The sequence below is a fragment of the Bos indicus genome, chromosome 6 (assembly GCF_029378745.1).
Source record: "Bos indicus isolate NIAB-ARS_2022 breed Sahiwal x Tharparkar chromosome 6, NIAB-ARS_B.indTharparkar_mat_pri_1.0, whole genome shotgun sequence".
Classification (NCBI taxonomy): Eukaryota; Metazoa; Chordata; class Mammalia; order Artiodactyla; family Bovidae; genus Bos; species Bos indicus.
Window position 1 is genome coordinate 83723925 of NC_091765.1, and position 23418 is coordinate 83747342.

Below are 23418 nucleotides of genomic sequence, written 5' to 3' on the forward strand. Positions count from 1 at the left end.
ATGAAAGACTGTTATCTAAAACATGCAAAAAAACACTTAAAACTAAACAATCAGAAAACAAATAATGCAATTTTAAAATGGGCTAAAGACCTTAACAGCTACCTCACCAAAGAAGCCATGAGTATATGAAAAGATGCTCTACACCATTTATCATCAGGGAAATAGAAATTAAAAACAACCATGAGATATCACTGCACACATAATAGAATGAACAAAATCCAGAACATTCTATAATCAAATGCTGGGAAAATGAGAAGCAGCCAGAACTTTCATTCATTGCTGATAGGAATGCGATGTGGTACAGCTACTTTGGAAGACAAGTGGGCAGTTTCTTACTAAATGAACATACTCATACCACCCAGAAATGTAATGCTCTGGTATTTACTCAAAGGATTTGGAAGGTTACATCCACACAAAAATATGCAGAAAAGTATTTACAGTACCTTTATTTATAATTGCCACAACTTGGAAGCAACCAGGATGTTCTTCGGTGTTATTGTTGTTGTTGTTTAGTCGCTCAGTTGTGCTCAACTCTTTGCCACCCCTGGACTATAGCACACCAGGTTCCCCTGTCCTTCACTGTCTCCTGGAGTTTTCTCAAATTCACATCCATTGAGTTTGTGATGCTATTTAACCATCTCATCCTCTGCCATCCTCTTCTCCTTTTGGCTTCAATCTTTCCCAGCCTCAGGGTCTTTTCCAATGAATCGGCTCTTCGCATGAGGTGGCCAAAGTATTGGAGTTTCAGCGCCAGTCCTTCCAATGAATATTCAGGGCTGATTTCCTTTAGGATTGACTGGTTTGATCTCCTTGCAGTCCAAGGGACTCTCAAGAGTCTTCTCCAACACCACAGTTCAAAAGCATCAATTCTTTGGTGCTTAACCTTCTTTATGGTCCAACTCTCACATTTGTACATGACTACTGGAAAAACCATAGCTTTCATCAGTATATGAATGAATAAATAAACTGGTGTATATAGCCAGACAGTGGAATATTACTCAGTACCAAAAATTGAGATCTTAAGCCATGAAAAGGAGCCAATCTGAGGTGGATTTATACTGTATACTTTCAATCAAATATCATTCTGAAAAAGGTAAATCTATAGAGAAAGCAAAAAGATCAGTGGTTGTTGCCAGGGGGTGGAAGGTGGGGAATGAGTAGGCAAAGCACAGAAGATTATTAGACCCAATGAAAATACTTTGATGATTCTATAATAATGGGTACGTGGCCTTAAACATTTTTCCAAACCCATATACAACACCAAGAATCAACTTCAACATAATCTATGGAGTTGAGTGACAATAATGTGTCAATGTAGTTTCACAAATTATAACAAATGTACCACTCTGGTGGTGTTGATAATGGAAGAGGCTATGGATGTGTGGAGGCCAAAAGAACAAAAGAGAGAGAACAGGGGAGGGTGGGAGGGAGAATGAAAGAGAAAGGGATGGAGAAATAGAGGAAGGGAGAAAGGAATTGCCTGTAATGAGTTTCAGATTCTGGTACAATAGGTCAGAGGTGAGGCAGGAGTGTTTGCATTTTTAATAAACATTCCCAGGTGCTTCTGATGCAGGTGGTCCTATTCATATTCTCATAAATTCATCATATTTTGAGAAATACTAATCTAGATTTACCATGAGACATCACATGAGATATCCTTATACAGAGGTTCCATGCTTTTGAAAACCTGAATGAAGGTATCTTCTGGGGACCAAACAAATTTTCCTTCCAAGCCTGAAACACCAATGCTATTAGCAGAACCCTGAGTGACTGATCTGATCTGAAGTCAAAGAACTTAAAGGCCTGCCTACATCCTTGGGATAGAGAAGACACAATATCTACCACAGCAAGTATGAAGCCCAAATCAAAACTTCCATGCACACAATTTAACTAAAAGACACAGCACTGAGTGCATCCTGAAGGCAAAATGTGTAAGTGGCAAGATCATCACCAAGTATGGACTTACCACACAGATTTAAATCCCAGCTCATGAAATGCCAGCTGCTGCTGCTGTTGCTGCTAAGTCGCTTCAGTCGTGTCAGACTCTGTGCGACCCCACAGACGGAAGCCCACCAGGCTCCCCCGTCCCTGGGATTCTCCAGGCAAGAACACTGGAGTGGGTTGCCATTTCCTTCTCCAATGCGTGAAAGTGAAAAGTGAAAGTGAAGTTGCTCAGTCGTGTCTGACTCTTAGCAACCCCATGGACTGCAGCCTACCAGGCTCCTCCATCCATGGGATTTTCCAGGCAAGAGTACTGGAGTAGGGTGCCATTGCCTTCTCCGGAAATGCCAGCATTGTGACCTAAAAAGCAAATCACTCATCCGCTCTTACCTTTGGCCTTCTGTACTGTGAAGTGGGAACAATGATACTTATTTTCACAAAATCATGGAGCAGTTTTTTTTTTTTAATTTAAATTTATTTATTTGAATTGGAGGCTAATTACTTTACAATATTGTATTGGTTCTGCCACACATCAACGTGAATCCGCCACGGGTGTATGCATGTTCCCTATCCTGAATCCCCCTCCCACCTCCCTCCCTGTACCATCCCTGATGATTGAATAAGGGAAGATATGTGAAGATAATTTGTCAATTAGAAAGCATTTAGGAATGTGTAGAGGTTTGGACACTATAGAAATAAGATGAAGTAAGAAATCAGTGTGTGCTGGCCTTGCCACAGAAAACTTCACAGAGGAAATGGAGTGGAGTTCAACATTTTTGGAGTGAGAGAATTTAGAAAGAAAAAAAAGAGATAATATTTGGGGAAGAAATATAAAATCAAGATTGACCAGAACCTGACTCAAGGGCAGGTCAATCACCAATCTATAAAGGGCCTTCCTTTGTACCACTGACTGGCCTAGACAAGAAAAGTTCTGTCTGCAGATGGGGATGCAGTTGTTAGCCATCAGTCTCCAGGGAACAGGGGATCTGGTTAACCCAGTGGAGCCCCTACCTCCAGCATACGTCTTCTGAGAGACTTTCTGGGACCTGGAACTCTGGTATCCTGAACCCAAATAAATGTTCTGCTTTCAAGTGTGTGTGTGTATGTGTGCATATGTGCACATCTGTACATGTATGCATGTTTTAAAGTACTGACTCACCATCTATAATCGATAACCATGAACACTTTTTTCTCCCACTAGAAAAAGAATGAGAAAAGAGAAATTTCATATCACCAAAACAATACCTAAGTACTCTTTGAATTTCTGTTACCTATATATTCTTTGGGGCTCAGATGGTAAAGAATCTGCCTGCAATTCAGGAGACTTGACTTTGATCCCTGGACCAGGAAGATCCCCTGGAGAAATAAATGGCTACCCACTCCAGTATTCTTGCCTGGAGAATCCCCATGGACTGAGGAGTCTGATGAGCTACAGTCCATGTGGTCGCAGAGTTGGACATACTTGACTGAGCAACTATTCTTTACCAATTATAAAAAGTAATATCAATAATATAAAAACAGAAGGAAACAATTTTGACAGTACTAGTGTAAGAGTAAGTGAAGAGGGGAAGTGTGTGATTTGTTTCCTTCCCTCAGGATTTTCATAAATCCAGAGACAAGGGTTGGCATCAGCTTGCTGTCTGATTGCCACAGGAGAGTAAGAGCCATGAAAGATTTTTGCTGTTACTTTTACATTCTGTTCTCTGATTTGTTATTTATTTGTTTTACATGAAAGAATCAACAGCTTATACATTAACTTAAGACCACTGTTTGTTCAATTTTAATAAAAATAAATGTCATCCAGGATTCTGACTCTGTTTTCCAAGGGAGATAAAGCCTAGAAATCTGTTTTCATCAGGAAAATGCTACTCAAATCTTCTTCATGTTGGCTCATTTGTTAGGCATCTGTCATGATGTGTCCCTTGCACGCTTCTCTGTCTTACAAACATAAAGTGATGACTGGTGGTCACATAAGCAGTGTGTGTGTGTGTGTGTGTGTGTGTGTGTGTGTGTGTGTGTGTGTGTGTGTTAGCTGGGGGAGGCAGAGGATATGTCACTGAGTAAAGGCCACATTATAAATTCAGAGAAAGAATTATTGTCAAAGTTACTGTTTTACATATGCAGAGATATCTGCAGTTAACAGAACATGAGCAACAGATTTAAGGCATAACTGTACTTACTCTCTGTGTGGCTGCCTTATTTGAGATGGTGAAAACTTTTCACTTTAGTAAGTAAAAAGCCAATAGTCTAAAGGGAAAGCTCTGAGTTGTTGGGATAGACCTTTGAAACAGTCTCATTGATTAGCTAAAATATCCCACAAAAATGATCTACCATTGTTTTCCACTGTACAAAATATCTGCAGCCTTATTTTAGTCTCTGACATACATCAGAATTACTGCACATCAGATTTTGCACTACTGTATTATGTAAGCCTCAATTCAGTTAAGCCCCCACATGTGCTACCTATTAATCTCTTCTACAAACGATCTGTTGTGAATTTGGGGCAGAAGAAAGGAGTTCAAGTAAATAATTTAGGGGAATAAAATGGTGTGTTGACATTTTTCTGGACATTTTTCATTCTGAAGATATTTTTGACTTAGCAATTTGACAGTTGGCACCTATACATAACTATGCACATATACATGTGAATATACTTAGTTGTACATGCAACTTGCATCTCCTCCCTTTTGAATTAAGAGCAAAGCAAACTTCTCCATAGAGTAAGGAAATCAGCAAGCGACTTAAGCTCCACTGGGTTTCTCAATAGCAAATTGAGAAGAGAAGGCAACAATAAATGATTTGGGGACAGCATTTGTATTAGTACTTAAAAGCAAGAAACTGTACAAGAAAGTTTATCAGAGATTGTCTTTAACAAGTCATCATTTTATAGATGAGGAAATGAGACCAAATGAAACTAAGTGAATTTTCATGGGTCATTTGCCTATTTAATTGCTATACCAGAACAAGAACCCAGATTTTCTGACTCCGCATCATACTACAACCATCCACCCATGAGTTAAGCAAGCAATGAATAGTCTTAAACCCCTGGCTCAGTCTTAACTCCCCGAATAAACAACAGAAGTTGTTTATCCTTCCAGCTCCTCCTAATGGGAAAGTCCTTAGCTAACTGAGTCCTTAAATTGAAGTAGGCCAAGTATTTAGATGATTATAAGGCACTAGTTAGGCTTTGCTGGTGGATCAGTGGTAAAGAATTTGCTTGCAATGCAGGAGATATAAGTTCAATCCCTGGGTCAGGAAGATCCCTTGGAGGAGAACATGGCAACCCACTCCAGTATTCTTGCCTGGAGAATCCCATGGACAGAGGAGCCTAGTGGGCTATAGTCTATAGAATCACAAAGAATAAGATACAACTGAAGGGACTGAACATACAAGCATGCAGAGCACTAGTTCTAGAAAATAATATACGTTATATGATTATGTAAAGCAATATTCCTATAAATGATAAGCTGATTCCTACCTCCAATAACAATACTACTATCACAACACGTATTAAAATATATTTAAATATTTTAAGGTATCTACTATTTAAAGATTACCTCATTTCAAGAAGACTACTAATACAGTGGAAGTGAGAAATAGATTTAGGGGACTAGATCTGATAGACAGAATGCCTGATGAACTATGGATGGAGATTTGTGACATTGCACAGGAGACAGGGATCAAGACCATCCTCAAGAAAAAGAAATGCCAAAAAGCAAAATGGCTGTCTGAGGAGGCCTTACAAATAGCTGTAAAGAGAAGCAAAAAGCAAAGGAAAAAAGGAAAGATGTACCCATTTGAATGCAGAGTTCCAAAGAATAGCAAGGAGAGATAAGAAAGTCTTCCTCATTGGTCAGTGCACAAGAAATAGAGGAAAACAATAGAACAGGAAAGACTAGAGATCTCTTCAAGAAAATTAGAGATACCAAGGGAATATTTCATCCAAAGATGGGCTCAATAAAGGGCAGAAATGGTATGGACCTAACAGAAGCTGAAGATATTAAGAAGAGGTGGCAAGAATACACAGAAGAACTGTACAAAAAGGATCTTCATGACCCAGATAATCATGATGGTGTGATCACTCACCCAGAGCCAGAAATCCTGGAATGTGAAGTCAAGTGGGCCTTAGGAAGCATCACTATGAACAAAGCTAGTGGAGGTGATGGAATCCCAGTTGACTCATTTCAAACCCTAAAAGATGATGCTGTGAAAATGCTGCACACATTATGCCAGCAAATTTGGAAAACTCAGCAGTAGCCACAGGACTGGAAAAGGTCAGTTTTCATTTCAATTCCTAAGAAAGGCAATGCCAAAGAATGCTCAAACTACCACACAATTGCACTCACCTCACAAGCTAGCAAATTAATGTTCAGAATTCTTCACGTGAGACTCCAACAGTATGTGAACTGATAACTGCCAGATGTTCAAGCTGGATTTAGAAAAGGCAGAGGAACCAGAGATCAAATTGCCAACATCCGTTGGATCATCAAAAAGGCAAAAGAGTTCCAGAAAAACATCTACTTCTGCTTTATTGACTATGCCAAAGCTTTTGACTGTGTAGATCACAACAGACTGTGGAAAAATCTGAAAGAAATGGGAATACCAGACCACCTGACCTGCCTCTTGAGAAATCTGTATACATGTCAAGAAGTAACAGTAGAGCTGGACATGGAACAACAGACTGGTTCCAAATAGGAAAAGGAGTATGTCAAGATTGTATATTGTCACCCTGCTTATTTAACTTATATCCAGAATACATCATGAGAAATGCTCGGCTTGATGAAGCACAAACTGTAATCAAGATTGCCGGGAGAAATATCAATAACCTCAGATATGCAGATGACACCTCCCTAATGGCAGAAAGTGAAGAAGAACTAAAAAGCCCTTTTGGTGAAAGTGAAAGAAGAGACTGAAAAAGTTGGCCTAAAACTCAACATTCAGAAAACTAAGATCATGGTATCCGGTCCCATCATTTCGTTGCAAATAGATGGAGAAACAGTAAAAACAGTGTCAGACTTTATTTTGGGGGCTCCAGAATCACTGCAGATGGTGACTGCAGCCATGAAATTAAAAGATGCTTACTGCTTGGAAGGAAATTTATGACCAACCTAGACAGCATATTAAAAAGCAGAGACATTACTTTGCCAACAAACGTCTGTGTAGTCAAGGCTATGGTTTTTCCAGTATTCATGTATGGATTGTGGGTTGGACTATAAAGAAAGAGGAGCACTGAAGAATTGATGCTTTTGAACTGTGGTGTTGGAGAAGACTCTTGAGAGTCTCTTGGACTACAAGAAGATCCAACCAGTCCATCCTAAAGGAGATCAGTCCTGGGTCTTCATTGGAAGGACTGATGTTGAAACTGAAACTCCAATACTTTGGCCACCTGATGCAAAGAGCTGACTCATTTGAAAAGACCCTGATGCTGGGAAAGATTGAAGGCAGAAGGAGAAGGAGATGACAGAGGGTGAGATGATTGGATGGCATCACCGACTCAATGGACATGAGTTTGAGTGGACTCTGAGAGTTGGTGATTGACAGGGAGGCCTGGCATGCTGAGGTCCATGGGGGTAACAAAGAGTCAGACACAAATGAACTACTGAACTGAATTGAACTGAATAGTAAAATGTAATCTCTATCTAGTGCTTCACAATTTATGTTATTTCATATATTTATACACTATGCTTCTGAAAACAGCCAGTGTGAAATTTTACTTCTATTCATACTTTGAAAGTGAAAGTGACAGTGTTAGTCACTCAGTCGTGTCTGACTCTGTGACCTCATGGACTATTGCCCACCAGGCTCCTCTGTCTATGTGATTTCCCAGGCAAAGAATACTGGAGTGGGTTGACATATTCTTCTCTGGGGGATCTTCCCAATCCACATATTGAACCTGCATCCCTTGTGTCTCCTGCATTATCAGGAAAATTCTTTACCATGAGCTAGTACCACCTAGGTGGAGAAGGCAATGGCACCCCACTCCAGTACCCTTACCTGGAAAATCCCATGGACAGAGGAACCTGGTAGGCTGCAGTCCATGGGGTTACTAAGAGTCAGACACGACTGAGCAACTTCACTTTCACTTTTCACTTTCACGCATTGGAGAAGGAAATGGCAACCCACGCCAGTGTTCTTGCCTGGAGAATCCCAGGGATAGGGGAGCCTGGTGGGCTTCCGTCTGTGGGGTCTCACAGAGTCGGACACGACTGAAGCGACTTAGCAGCAGCATCAGTGCCTCCTAGGAAGTCCCTAATTCATCCTTTAGTTATTAGTTTGGATCTGGGAAGCCCTCCCTGATCTCTACAGACCAAACCAGGAGGCTCTGCTGTGTGACTCTCCAGCACTTAGCTTCCTTGTCTAACTGTGTCCCTTCCATCTGAGTTCTCTGGGGACAAAAACTGTTTCTATCTCACTCACCTCCTGGTGAGTTCTTCTTCACTTTCTGCGATTAGGGAGGTGTCATCTGCATATCTGAGGTTATTGATATTTCTCAGAGCCTAGGAGAGTGCCTCAGTTCATTTCAGTTCAGTCCCTCAGTCCTGTCCGACTCTTTGCAACCCCATGAATCACAGCATGCCAAGCCACTCTGTCCATCACCAACTCCCAGGGTTTACCAAACTCACGTCCATCAAGTAGGTGATGCCATCCAGCCATCTCATCCTCTGTCATCCCCTTCTCCTCCTGCCCTAAATCCTCCCAGCATCAGGGTCTTTCCCAGTGAGTCAACTCTTCACATGAGGTGGCCAAAGTACTGGAGTTTCAGCTTCAACATCAGTCCTTTCAAAGAACACCCAGGACTGATCTCCTTTAGGATGGACTGGTTGGATCTCCTTGCAGTCCAAGGGACTCTCAAGAGTCTTCTCCAACACCACAGTTCAAAAGCATCAATTCTTCGGTGCTCAGCTTTCTTCACAGTCCAACTCTCACATCCATACATGACCATTGGAAAAACCATAGCCTTGACTAGACAGACCTTTGTTGGCAAAGTAATGTCTCTGCTCTTTAATGTGCTATCTAGGTTGGTCATAACTTTCCTTTCAAGGAGTAAGCATCTTTTAATTTCATGGCTGCAATCACCATCTGCAGAAGATATTAAGAAGAGGTGGCAAGAATACACAGAAGAACTATACAGAAAAGATCTTCATGACCCCGATAATAATGATGGTATGATCACTCATCTAAAGCCAGACATCCTAGAATGTGAAGTCAAGTGGGCCTTAGAAAGCATCACTACGAACAAAGCTAGTGGAGGTGATGGAATCCCAGTTGAGCTATTTCAAATCCTGAAAGATGATGCTGTGAAAGTGCTGCACTCAATATGCCAGCAAATTTGGAAAACTCAGCAGTGGCCACAGGACTGCAAAAGGTCAATTTTCATTCCAATCCCAAAGAAAGGCAATGACAAAGAATGCTCAAACTACCACACAATTGCACTCATCTCAGACACTAGTAAAGTAATGCTCAAAACTCTCCAAGTCAGGCTTCAGCAATATGTGAACCATGAACTTTCAGACATTCAAGCTCTGGATGTAGAAAAGGCAGAGGAACCAGAGACTAAATTGCCAACATCCACTGGATCATCAAAAAGGCAAGAGAGTTCCAGCAAAACATCTATATCTGCTTTATTGACTATGCCAAAGCCTTTGACTGTGTGGATCACAATAAACTGTGGAAAATTCTGAAAGAGATGGAAATACCAGACCACCTGATCTGCCTCTTGAGAAATCTGTATGCAGGTCAGGAAGCAACAGTTAGAACTGGACATGGAACAACAGACTGGTTGCAAATAGGAAAAGGAGTACGTCAAGGTTGTATATTGTCACCCTATTTATTTAGCTTATATGCAGAGTACATCATGAGAAATGCTGGACTGGAACAAGCACAAGCTGGAATCAAGATTGCTGGGAGAAGTATCAATAACCTCAGATATGCAGAAGACACCACCCCTATGGCAGAAAGTGAAGAGGAACTCAAAAGCCTCTTGATGAAAGTGAAATAGGAGAGTGAAAAAGTTGGCTTAAAGCTCAACATTCAGAAAATGAAGATCATGACATCCAGTCCCATCACTTCATGTGAAATAGATGGGGAAACAGTGGAAACAGTGTCAGTCGAGTGCCTGGCACACATTAAATCCTAAATAACTATTTGCTAATGAATAATTGAACCAAAGAAATATTCTGACAACTTGGGAGTGAAGGGAAAAAAAAGAGTTTTGAAATATCAGAGTTTACTAAGAAACAGCTATATAGACTAAATTTCGGGTCCTCTGTGTAGGTGTTCCTTGCCTCCATTTTTGCACCAACACATTTTCTAAAACCTCCAATGGCTTCTGTGCTGCAGCTCTAACAGGGCAATGAGAACAGAGCAGGAATGTTGATTTTTGTTTTTACATCTGATCCACCTACAAAATATTTCTAAGTCAGACACTGCCTGAAAGCTTTCTTTCTTGCTAATGGTACTCTTGCTATTCAATAGGAACAGAGTTTGCTTAGGGAACCCTTTGTACCATAGCCATATACATTAGCTCTCCTTATCAAGCACATAGAATACACTAGAAGAAAGATGGTAAAGATTATCTCCTTCCTACGACTTTGTAAACCTCCCATAAGGGCTTGAAGGTCTGGAAAGTGACAGATAGGGGATTTTATCTTTCTCAAAATAATCACAAACGTAGTTAAACCAACTACACTCTGGAGGCCCATGCTGATTTGTAATGGGAAGTAAAAATCACATGGCTCTGGCCAGAATGTGGCTTTTTCAGTCCCAGGATAGTTGACAAATAAAATAATTTTGGCACCACTTAGGCTGGAATAAAATGGCTAACAGAAATGTACACAATAACTAACATCCAAATTTCTATATCAAATAAATGATACTATTTTCCCCATTTCTCTCCCTCCTTCACTCCATCCCTCTCCCTATTTAAGCCCTCCTAGGAATCATTTGTCATCCTTGAAAAACCCAAATGGCTGACTTTAAAAATAGATGTTTATAAAACACTCATACTACACTCAGCCTCTTAGACTCCCTTGAAATAAAGCAGCCATAATCTTTGTGACAGTGGCCGCCATTAATGCAGATCATAAAAGCTGGTAAAGAGAGAGAGATACTGATTTACCATTCATTGCTATGCTCATATATACTCTTTCTAATAAAATTCAGGAAAACTATTACTTTCTGAAAGCTTAGTGCTTCAACATTTGTATTTTGAACCTCCTCTACTGTAAGATTTCAGTGTTCCCTGTGTGATTTTTCTCTTCCCAAGGAGCTGCCAATGTAAATGTGCCACACTTGAGCTCCACAGAATACTGAGCTGAAGGAGCATATGTCCTACATCTATAGTGGAAAATGTGGTGTTTAGGGAGCAATGAAGCAAGCTATAACTCAGAGTTTGAGATAAATGCTGTTTGAGACACTAGTTCCATTTATGGATATAATATAATTTGAAAAGCTTAGATATCTTTCCCATAAGAATTTTGACTCCCAAGATTTAGTTAAAAATAATGGTGCCACAATGTGTGATATGAATAATTTCTCCTTTATTTAAGTTTTATCTAACACACTAATATAAATGAAGTCAAATAGCACTAGAAGTAGATAGCAAAAAGGAGTATCAAATGCTGAAATCATTGGAATATATGTCTAAATAAGATGTGGGACTCCAGGAATATATGGCAGTAATTTGATTTAGCTTGATGCTTTATATGTTACTTGGACTTAACTCAAAATTATATTGTAGAAATACTAAGAGTTTTTAAATGAGATTTTGACCTAACCATATTTCCAGTTGTGAAATTGTAGCCCTTCAAGAAAACCAGAGAGTTGTTCAATATAAAGTCATCACTGGATCACACCCAACCCTCTTCCACACATACACACACATATTAAATCATGCATACACACTCCTACCTTAAGAATAATTAATTAATTAATTGAAAAGGCAAACGTCCAAACAAGGACATTGATTCATAGTACTTCAGTACACCTACACCCTTCCAAAAAATACAAAGCTATAATGTCAATTCCATAATTCATTTACTTTTTCCATTAATAAATATGTATTGAGTACTTATTAGGGAGAAGTCAATTTGCTAGACAATACCAATAAAATGAAGAATGAAACTGATGCAATGTATTTTATTTTCTAAGAGTACAAATTCAGGGGAGGAGTAAAAAGTGAAGTTACTTGATACTGCCTTAAGAGTCACTCAGAGTGACATAATAATCATCAAATAGATTTTTTAAAGTTTATGCTAAAAGCTCAGGGACTTCTAGAAAGGTAGAGTAAGAATTTGGTAGTCTTGTTCCTTAGCAAATAACAGTTTAACTGATGAAAATGATTAAAAAACCAAACCAAGTTTTATTTAAGGCATACAGAGAATGGAAAAGCATTCATTCAAGAAAACTTACAGAAAGAGGGGATATATGTACACATATAGCTGATTCACTTTGCTGTTTCAATTTCTAGGAAGGAATAGTAATGGTGAATTTATGGGGAACACACATGGCACAAGCAATATTTGTATAAAGTGAGACTATGTACCTCTGAGTGTGACATTATGCTCTATCTCATAAAACTTAGAGGTACATAGTCTCACTTAACATAAATATTGCTTGTGCCACTTGTCTCCTCAATAAATTCACCATCACTGTTCTTTCCTACAAATCAAAACAGTTAGGATTAAGTTATTCTAGTAAAGCTTTACACACAATTCTGTCTAAAATACTTGGAGAAAGGTGTCAGAAAGAAAAGTTAAAGAGTGATTGAAGAAGACTCAGAAGCCAAGATTGTGAGCTTTTTGTGGCAAATGGGAGTGAGTCTTGAGCAGTGTTAGGCACATAGCAGATAAGCTGGATGGATGGATGGCCAGATGGATGGATGGAGTGTAGGTGTACAGATAGATGGAAAGATGGAGAAGAAACTCAGAAAAGTCAAGGAAGGGTCCTTAATTTCAACATAAACAGCTAATATTTAATGAGTGCACATGGTAACATAGGTACATATTTAGAGCTCAAGGACACATAATACTGCTGATAATGGTTAAAACGAAGATCATGGCATCCAGTCCCATCACTTCATGGGAAATAGATGGGGAAACAGTGGAAACAGTGTCAGACTTTATTTTGGGGGGCTCCAAAATCACTGCAGATGGTGACTGCAGCCATGAAATTAAAAGACGCTTACTCCTTGGAAGGAAAGTTATGTCCAACCTAGATAGCATATTGAAAAGCAGGGACATTACTTTGCCAACAAAGGTTCATCTAGTCAAGGCTAGGGTTTTTCCTGTCGTCATGTATGGATGTGAGAGTTGGACTGTGAAGAAGGCTGAGCGCTGAAGAATTGATGCTTTTGAACTGTGGTGTTGGAGAAGACTCTTGAGAGTCCCTTGGACTGCAAGGAGATCCAACCAGTCCATTCTGAAGGAGATCAGCCCTGGGATTTCTTTGGAAAGAATGATGCTAAAGCTGAAACTCCAGTACTTTGGCCACCTCATGAGAAGAGTTGACTCATTGGAAAAGACTTTGATGCTGGGAGGGACTGGGGGCGGGAGTAGAAGGGGATGACAGAGGATGAGATGGCTGGATGGCATCACTGACTCGATGGACGTGAGTCTGAGTGAACTCCGGGAGTTGGTGATGGACACGAAGGCCTGGCGTGCTGCGATTCATAGGGTCGCAAAGAGTCGGACATGACTGAGCAACTGAACTGAAGTGAAACTAAACACCATCAGAGATTATAAATGAAGCATATCTTGTCTCAAAGAAGAAAACATCTTTGTAGCCCAAAGACTAAACATTGTAGCCCAAAGACTCAACAACCACATAGCAACACATTCCAGGACCTGCAGTGTTTTCTTTGAAACAACTTACTTGGCTAACTTTTACCACTATTTCAACTGAAATGTTTTATTTCTTTCTTCTTCATTGAAAAATCCAGAGTTAATTCTTTCTCTGTTTTTGGACTACCTTATATATTTTAAATTATTGTTATTTATTTAGAGATCTACTCCCCCAGATGGGGGAAAAAAAATCCCCTGGAGATAAGGATTCTCCATGAAAGTGAAAGTAGTTAGTCACTTAGTCATATCTGATTCTTTGCGAACCTATGAACAGCTGCCAGGATCCTCTGTCCATGGGATTCTCCAGGCAAGAATACTGGAGAAGGTAGCCATTCCCTTCTCCAGGGGATCTTCCTGACCCAGGGATCAAACCTGAGTCCTCTACGTTGCAGGCGGATTCTTTACCATCTGGGCCACCAGGAAAGTCCAAGGATTCTCCATTCTTGGGACCTGTTTTCACTGCCTATAATTGATGTGTAGCAAACAGCCAATAAACGTTCATTCAATAAACTATAAGGTATCTTAGTGGCCACATAGATGTAACACAATAGTATGGCTTCAATTTAAATACAGTAGTTTAAACTCAACTCCAGATTAAATGACTTCCTAATGTATGAAGACTTTTGAGATGACAGGCTTACAGGAATTATTTTACTATAGTTTCAAATGGGTGACTTCTGTATTGTAATAAGTGAAAAGAATGCTAGAGCAGATAAAACCACTAACATTTGCTCAAACACTATCCATCTATAAGGAGCCAAACTAAAAACAGCAAATAATGCCACACAAGCCACACACTTCTCTTCTACCCTATAGGAGACAGTGCTAATCCATCATTACATTTCTTCTAAGCTTGGGCTGAGCAGTAGCATCCTCTTCGGCATGACATTCTAGCAGAGTCACTGCCAACTAACAGGAGCTCCATTATCACTTAACACTCACTTGTCATGCTTGACCTGGATCTAGTCACATAGTTTTCCTTTCTAACATTTTATCGTTTAGTACCTTTTTCTTTCAGTTAGGAAAGAAAGCAGATGGGCATCTCAGGGAAATACTAGATAATCAATGTTCCATATTTTATTTGAGCCAGCTGAGTCCCAAGAGCCAGTCTGTAGACCATTGTTGATCTGCAATTGATTTTTCACCACTTCATAGCAGAAAAAAAGAAAAGAAAAAAATAGTCCCCATGCTAATCTGACCAGGTGCATTAGAATCACCCAGGGAGGTCTTTAAATATATAGATCACCAGTCTTAAATCAACATTTCTAGGGATGAAGTCTATAAACTGTGTGACTGTGTATATTATAAGGTGCAGTCAGGTTCAGGTACTGCTGAATGTGTCTATAGGTATATTTTCAGTTGCATATTTTAGAAACAGAAGACTTTTTACTAAAACTATGTCATTTTTATCATCCTTGAGTTTTTTTTTAATCTTTCATTTATAAAATAATGGAAATAGTAAGTCATAGTAGTGAGGGTATTTTGTGTTACTTTTTTCAACACTGTACTAGACAAAATAACATTGGACCTCCTGTAGAAGTATTTTCCTGAAATGTTGCTGATCTTTTAAACCCAAGACTGAAAACCGTGGGCCTAGTGGTACCCACTTCTCAGATTAGACAAGTCTGCACATTCAGGATAAAATAAATGATAACTACAACAAGCCTGCCACAAATCTACTTTTATTCAAACCTGAAGAAACTCCTAGGAAACAACTTAGCCCAAAAGAGGGGGAAAAAAATGTCAAGAGGACAAGCTTGGCTAAGCAGCAAATCCTTGCAGAAAATGGTGGAGGATGCCCTTGGTCTAGTCATGGCACAGCCCCAAGCATGATCTTTAAGTCCAAGTGTTATGCAGTGGGGTTATGAGAGGCAAGGGAAAGGGGGCAGGCTATAACATAAGAAATTAGATCCAAACTCTTCATTAAAAGCCCTAGAAGAGACTGAGGTTTAGACACACCTTTAAGCATGTAGTATGTAAAGAGGGCAGAGGCATTCCGCTCACTGTTTCATGGGCTACTGGGTAACAGGTGCCACAGAGCCGTTGTCATAACTGGCAGTGGCAGCTTGATGGGAGGCAGAAAAGGATCTTCCATGAGCAAGGAGTAACCATAAAGTGGCCAAATAGGGCAACAGAGCTCAGAGCAGAAACAAGCAGTGTTTGAGCAGCAGCATTTCTAAGGGTGAGGGCAGCCCTAGCAGGCAGTGTGGCACCAGCAGCCGCGTTCCCTGTGGAGCAGGGCTCAAGCGCACTATGCGGTTCTCTGTGAGCACTGATGAGAGACCTTCCAGAAACACCTGAGGTAAAGAGGCAGCGTTCTTTATAAGGGGCTTCAGAACCAGCCATGAGTAGTAGGCTCTGATAAGAGCCCAAGAATGTTTAACACATAATCTTACTGCCCCCGCATTTCAAGTCCCAGTGTTTCCTGGATGATCCTATTTCAAGTCTCAGTGTAGTCTAGTCCACAGAGCAAACAGCCTCTGTGAAATAAGAATACAAGACACATTAGCGAATCCCACAGGAAAACACTCCCTCACAATTCTGCAGGTTTTGAATTTCTCCTGGTCACATACACACAGGGTCAAACTGTCTAGGAAGATGAGAAATGACCCTAGCACAGAACACATCGAAACTGATTTAAGCCATGACCTGAATGGCCCCAGGGAAAATCTTTTTCACGTCTACTTAATTTTTATACTAGAAATAAATAGGGATGGCTACTCACCCCACCATCATTCTCTACCCAACATGTGTGTATTGTCCCAATTAGTCTACCAGAAAAAGACCTCACGCCCCTGGTCAAAGCACTGGACTGATCTAACCTCCTCCCCTGGCTATAGCAATCGGTGCAAGAATCAAATTGGAACCCTTTTCTAGTTATTTTTCAAACAGAAGCTAAGATAAATTATTCCCTTTTTATTGTTTTGTTTTTTCTAATTGAATATTCATGCCACTGGTAAAGAATCCAGTGGAGAAGACATAAGCGACACAGGTTCAATCCCTGGGTTGGGAAGATACCCTGGAGGAGAGTATGGCAACCCACTCCAGTATTCTTCCCTGGAGAAGCTCCGTGAACAGAGGAGCCTGGCCAGCTACAGTCCATGTGATTGCAAAGAGTCTGACACGACTGAAGCATCTTGGCACGCATGCACCCATGCCACCCATGCAACTGGAAAAAGAGTTTATCTGCAGTAGGAATAAGTGAGGTTGACACAGAGAGTAGCAGAGAGGAGGGATGGAGAGGGAAATGTACAGTGGTTTCCATCTCTGAGGGCTGTAGAACTACTGTGGTTCTTGTAGCAATTTATTTGACTATATGAACTGTTCTCAGTGCCTGAATAAATTCCCTAGTTTGAGTTGGCTCTGTCACTTGCAAACAAAAGAATTCAGTATCAATGAAGATGTTTTCAGCTGCAAGTAAGAAAAATTTACTAATAATATCCTAAACTTTAAGAATATTGATCATTTATAACTCTAGAAGTGGTCCCATTTTCAAAAATGCCATCAACAAAGACCAAGTCTCTTTTTCTCCTCCTACCTGTCCCTCCAATATAAAATTTGCCTGGCTTGTAACCTCAGGGTAATAAGATGACTGCCACACTACTGGGTATTATATCCTCAGGTCACAAAATCTACAGCAGGAAAAAAGAGAAGGGTACAAATGAGCTCTGTTACTTACAAAGGAAAATGGTTGCCTCAGGAAATTCCCTTTTCCATTTCACTGGCTAGAAATGCTAGAGCTATGACAAGCTTACATCTCACAGTTTATATCCATGACTGGGTACTTTGCTCACAGCATTCTGTTGGCAAGGAAGAAAAGGAAATTAACATTGGAGTGAACAATAAATAGTGTTTTTCCCAAATCTACAGGGATTTGAGGTTCAGGGAGTGTATGTGCGCATGTGTGCTCAGTCCATTCAGTCATGTCTGCCTCTTTGTGACCCTATGAACTGTAGCCCACCAGGCTCCTCTGTCCATGGGATTCTCCAGACATGAATATGGAATGGGTTGCCATGCCCTCCTCCAGGGGATCTTCTTGACCCAGGGATCAAATCCATGTCTCTTAAGTCTCCTGCATTGCAGATGGATTCTTTACCCACTGAGCCACCTGGGAAGCCCTCAGGGAGTATAACTGTGGTCATATTTCAAGCTGGATCCTCGAGTAATTAAGGTGATGATGATGATAATACTTCTAACTCTAAACCAGGCCTTATTCCAAGAAATTTACTTAATTCTTAGTTCTCTGCAACCTTAAAACATCCGATGAGATAGATGTTGTTATTACTATCAATCTATTAGACATAAGGAAAGAGGCCCCATAGGATCTAAGAATGGTGTCAAGATTTGAACTCAAAAAGTTGAACCCTGGAAATGAAGATCTGTTACACTATGTTGTACCAGACTGTCTCTATTCAAAATCCATGAAATAACAATATTGAGAAAATATTCATTGTTATGCACAAGAAAAATATTATTGTTTAAGTATTATTTCTCCTTAAGCTGACCTTGAAATGATAGATTCTATATTTCTAAAAAGATCACATTAATTCCAACATGTAGATCATTCCCACTAACCTCCTTTCTGGTCGTTTCTATGCACACAAATGACAGGGCATAGAATTAGAAAACCCTTTGTAAGGGGAAATACAGAACAATTCAATTAATAATTTCAATTTCATTTGGATTAAAGGTGTTTCAAAAATAGATATCCTTATCTCAATGAAAGCAAGACCATTAAATGAAAAGAAGTCCCTCTGAAGACTGAGAACTCAATGGTACTGAATTAGTCAATGGATTTAAAATTACAAAGACTTAAAGCTTGGAGAAGATTTTTATAGGGTCTTTTATCCAGTGACTTTGGCTAGCAGGCCTTGAGAGAAAGACAAAATTCATTCTAAAGAAGTCTGAGAAGCTAAACCTAAGGGGAAAAAAATGTACTCTTACAGCTGTAAAAAGACAGATGACATTGAACAGTATAATATCATTTTCCAATCAGAGTGCATTAAAAACAAAGGGGAACAAAGTAAATTTAGATTAAGCCAATCTAAAAGTTAAATAAACCAAACTTATTAGACTTTAGGAGCCCAACTTTCAGTTCTTATTCTCAATGATTTCAACTGTTAGTCATACAGACAAACTTTTTAAAAAATGAGTATAATTCTTGTCTCAACATTTTCCCTTTAATTAACTCTCTGGTCTAATGTCAGCCAATTGTTTTCAAACGGTGATTAACTTCTGCTCCACTCTGTGAACAATAACCAAGCTGTGTCTCTATAGCAGCTGCCATTTCATACCTGAAGAGGCAAAGGAGATGACTGCCTGCTGGATTGGTGTAATAACAGGGGGGCATAAAAATGAAAATGCCCTTGAAATCCTCAATAGACAATGTTAATAACTTCTATCAGCCACATAAATGACTTGTTTCCCTCCATCTCTAGTAGAAAATAAGAGAAAAGGATTATCAATACAATCCTATAAATTAAATTAATCAGAAACTGGGTATTAAGCTACCAAGTTTACTCAAGCCACTATTACTCTATACAACAAATAATTTAGCTCAATTCAGTTTCTAGAGAGTTTGGTGAAGAAAAGAAGTTTGCATGAAGTTATCAACTTATTCATTCTTATTAAACACCTTCATTCATCCAAGCACTGACTGAAGTAGGAACAGGGATAGAAATAAGGTAGTCCTAGACCTTGATATCAAATTAGCCGTAGAATCTGTCACAGCTCAACAAACCAGAAATTCACCTATCCCCTAAAATCGATACAAAATTTTATCCTGAATTCAAGAATTTGAGCAGTCCTTTGACTATGCATATGATCTTTTCTCAGGTGTTTTTTTTTTTTAAAAATGACATTTTCATACACCCGTAATAATTCAAAATTTTTTTTAATCACTGAAATCATTTTCCTAAAATTGTTAGAAAAAAAACCTCAATGCAATATCTTTACTGATTCTTCCATCTAAAGTCTTGGTTCTACTCAGCACTGTAAGACGCAGATGAAGTCATCCCCCAATAAACCACCTGGTGTCAATGTTACAATCTACTCTTACCTGGTAGTTTTTATATAGCTGCTGCTGCTGCTAAGTCGCTTCAGTCGTGTCCGACTCTGTGCGACCCCATAGACAGCAGCCCACCAGGCTCCCCCGTCCCTGGGATTCTCCAGGCAAGAACATTGGAGTGGGTTGCCATTTCCTTCTCCAACGCATGAAAGTGAAAAGTGAAAACGAAGTTGTTCAATTGTGTCCAATTCTTTGCGATCCCATGGACTGCAGCCTACCAGGCTCCTCCGTCCATGGGATTTCCAGGCAAGAGTACTGGAGTGGGGTGCCATTGCTAGAGGTAGCCAAATGCTAGGCATCCAACCACCAAAGTATTTGAATAACTGATCTATTCCTAATTTGTCATCTCAAAATTCTAGTTTAAAGTAGAAACTGAATATCAAGAAATTCTTTCAATTCAAATCCCTTATGTTTTAACTTCATCACCTTCATTCTTCTTGTTTTGTTGTAATATAGAGAGAATAATGTTTATAACTTTCCATGTTTTGGTCTTGAGAAAAATAATGATCCTATTGATTATCACTGGTAATGTTTAGAAATTTATTCTAGATAATAATTCTACCATTTTTGAGATCGATTAATATATTTATTTATTCAATAATTATTCAATAGCTATATGAACCAGATACTATGTTACATACATGGGATGCAATGGTGAGACACAGTCTTATTATCTTGAAACATAATCATACAGATATATGTAGAACTGTGACAAATGATTTTAGACAGGAAGTAACCAGTGTTATAAAAGGCTAAAATCACAAAGCATGACGTTTTGAAGGAAATGAGAGAGGCTTTCCTTAGGAAAATGATCCTCAAGCTGAAAAAGAAAGAATTGGTAGACAAGAAAAGCGCTGTCCTAATCAGTGGTAAGAGTATATGCAAAGGCCCTGTGGCAAGAGAAATCATGGATATAAGGCCACAATTCTCCCAGTGTGGTCAGAAATCTCCATGAAAATACTCAAAACTATTTTCATGATAATATAAGATTTTACTTCCATATTCCACTATAATTCTTTCATGGATGTGCTGTAAATTTTCTAGTACCAACATAATGTGTGATATTGCAACATAGTTAATGCAGAAGCAGATAAAGATCTAGCTGTCTTTTATTAAGCCAGCTACTAAAGAAATCTGCAGAAATGGAAATCAAAGCCACTGTTTTTACCATTCTTTTTTAAAATTTGGAACAATATGGTTAATTTTTATTAAAAAACAATGAACATGCAATAGCCATTATTGTTATTTTTAAAAGGAATTATTCCCTTGTGGCTCAGTTGGTAAAGAATCTGCCAACAATGTGGGATACCTGGGTTCGATCCCCTGGAGAAAGAAAGGCTACCCACTCCAGTATTCTGGCCTGAAGAATTCCATGAACTGTATGTCAATTGGGTCACAAAGAGTTGGACATGACTGAGTGACTTTCACTTCACGTCAAAATTTTTTAGTTTCCATTTCTCATTATGGTAAACATCAATAAATAAAACACATAAACACAAAGCTCACTGTCATCCTCAATACACTTTTTTCTTTTTTTTTAATATTGTAGTGGTTTTGCCATACATTGACATGAATCCACCACGTATGTACATGTGTTCCCCATCCTGAACCCCCCTCCCACCTCCCTCCCCATACCATCCCTCTGGGTCATCCCAATGCATCAGCCCCAAGCACCCAGTCTCACGCATCGAACCTGGACTGGCGATTCGTTTCATATATGATAATATGCATGTTTCATGCCATTCTCCCAGCCATCCCACCCTCACCCTCTCCCACAGAGTCCAAAAGACTGTTGTATACATCTGTGTCTCTTTTGCTGTCTCACATATAGGGTCATTGCTACCATCTTTCTAAATTCCATATTTATGCGTTAGAATACTGTATTGGTGTTTTTCTTTCTGGCTTACTTCACTCTGTATAATAGGCTCCAGTTTCACCCACCTCATTAGAACTGATTCAAATGTATTCTTTTTAATGGCTGAGTAATATTCCATTGTGTATATGTACCACAGCTTTCTTATCCATTTGTCTGCTGATGGACATCTAGGTTGCTTCCATATCCTGGCTATTGTAAACAGTGCTGCAATGAATATTGGGGTACATGTGTCTCTTTCAATTCTGGTTTCCTTGGTATGTATGCCAAGCAGTGGGATTGCTGGGTCATATGGCAGTTCTATTTCTAGTTTTTTAAGGAATCTCTGCACTGTTCTCCATAGTGGCTGTACTAGTTGGCATTCCCATCAGCAGTGTAAGAGTGTTCCCTTTTCTCCACACCCTCTCCAGCATTTATTGCTTGTAGACTTTTGGATCATAGCCATTCTGACCAGTGTGAGATGGTACCTCATTGTGGTTTTGATTTGCATTTCTCTGATAATGACGATGTTGAGGATCTTTTCATGTGTTTGTTAACCATCTGTATGTCTTCTTTGGAGAAATGTCTGTTTAGTTCTTTGGCACATTTTTTGATTGGGTCATTTATTTTTCTGCAGGGGTTGCTTGTATATTTTTCAAATTAATTCTTTGTCAGTTGCTTCATTTGCTATTATTTTCTCCCATTCTGAAGGCCGTCTTTTCACCTTGCTTATTGTTTCCCTGTTGTGCAAAAGCTTTTAAGTTTAATTAGGTCCTATTTGTTTATTTTTGCTTTTATTTCCAATATTCTGGTAGGTGGGTCCTAGAGGATCCTGTTGTGATTTATGTCAGAGAGTGTTTTGCCTTTGTTTTCCTCTAGGAGTTTTATAGTTTCTGGTCTTATGTTTAGATCTTTAACCCATTTTGAGTGTATTTTTGTGTATGGTGTTAGAAAGTGTTCTAGTTTCATTCTTTTAAAAGTGGTTGACCAGTTTTCCCAGCACCACTTGCGAAAGAAGATTGTCTTTTCTCCATTGTATATTCTTGCCTCCTTTGTCAAAGATAAGGTGTCCATAAGTGTATGGATTTATCTCTGGGCTTTCTATTTTGTTCCATTGATCTATATTTCTGTCTTTGTGCCAGTACCATACTGTCTTGATGACTGTGGCTTTGTAGTAGAGCCTGAAGTCAGGCAGGTTGATTCCTCCAGTTCCATTCTTCTTTCTCAAGATTGCTTTGGCTATTTGAGGTTTTTTGTATTTCCATACAAATTGTGAAATTATTTGTTCTAGTTCTCTGAAAAATATCAAGTTGGCATTTGTGTTTGAAGCAAATTCTGATTCAAATGGAAAGTGTGGTATCCTCACATAGTGTGGTAGGCTATATAATGATCCCACTGGCCCACAAAGTTGTCTATCATCTAATCAAGAAACCCGTGAATATGTTCCTGCACATGGCAAAAGGGGCTTTGTATAAGTGATTTAATTAAGGATCTTGTGATGGAGATATTATCCTGGGTTATCTGGGTAAACTCAAGATAATTCTTTTAAGAGGAAGACAGAGGATAAGAGGATCAGATAAAGCAATGTGACAATGCTAGCAGAGAAGGAACTGGAAAATATTATACTACTGGCTTTAACAATAGCAGAGGATGCAGCCATGAGGCAAAGTATGCAGGCAGCCTCTCAGTTCAGTTCAGTTCAGTTCATTCGCTCAGTC

General features: G+C 39.3%; 1 long non-coding RNA gene across 1 annotated transcript; it reads right to left on the reverse strand.

Annotated features, from left to right (window-relative positions):
• Positions 1-365: 365 nt before the first annotated feature.
• LOC139183643 (uncharacterized) lies at positions 366-21424 on the reverse strand. Its single transcript, XR_011567210.1, has 2 exons — positions 19076-21424; positions 366-17581 (listed from the first exon to the last, which is right to left on the reverse strand). It is a non-coding gene; the product is annotated as an uncharacterized lncRNA (long non-coding RNA).
• Between the last annotated feature and the right edge of the window lie 1994 nt (positions 21425-23418).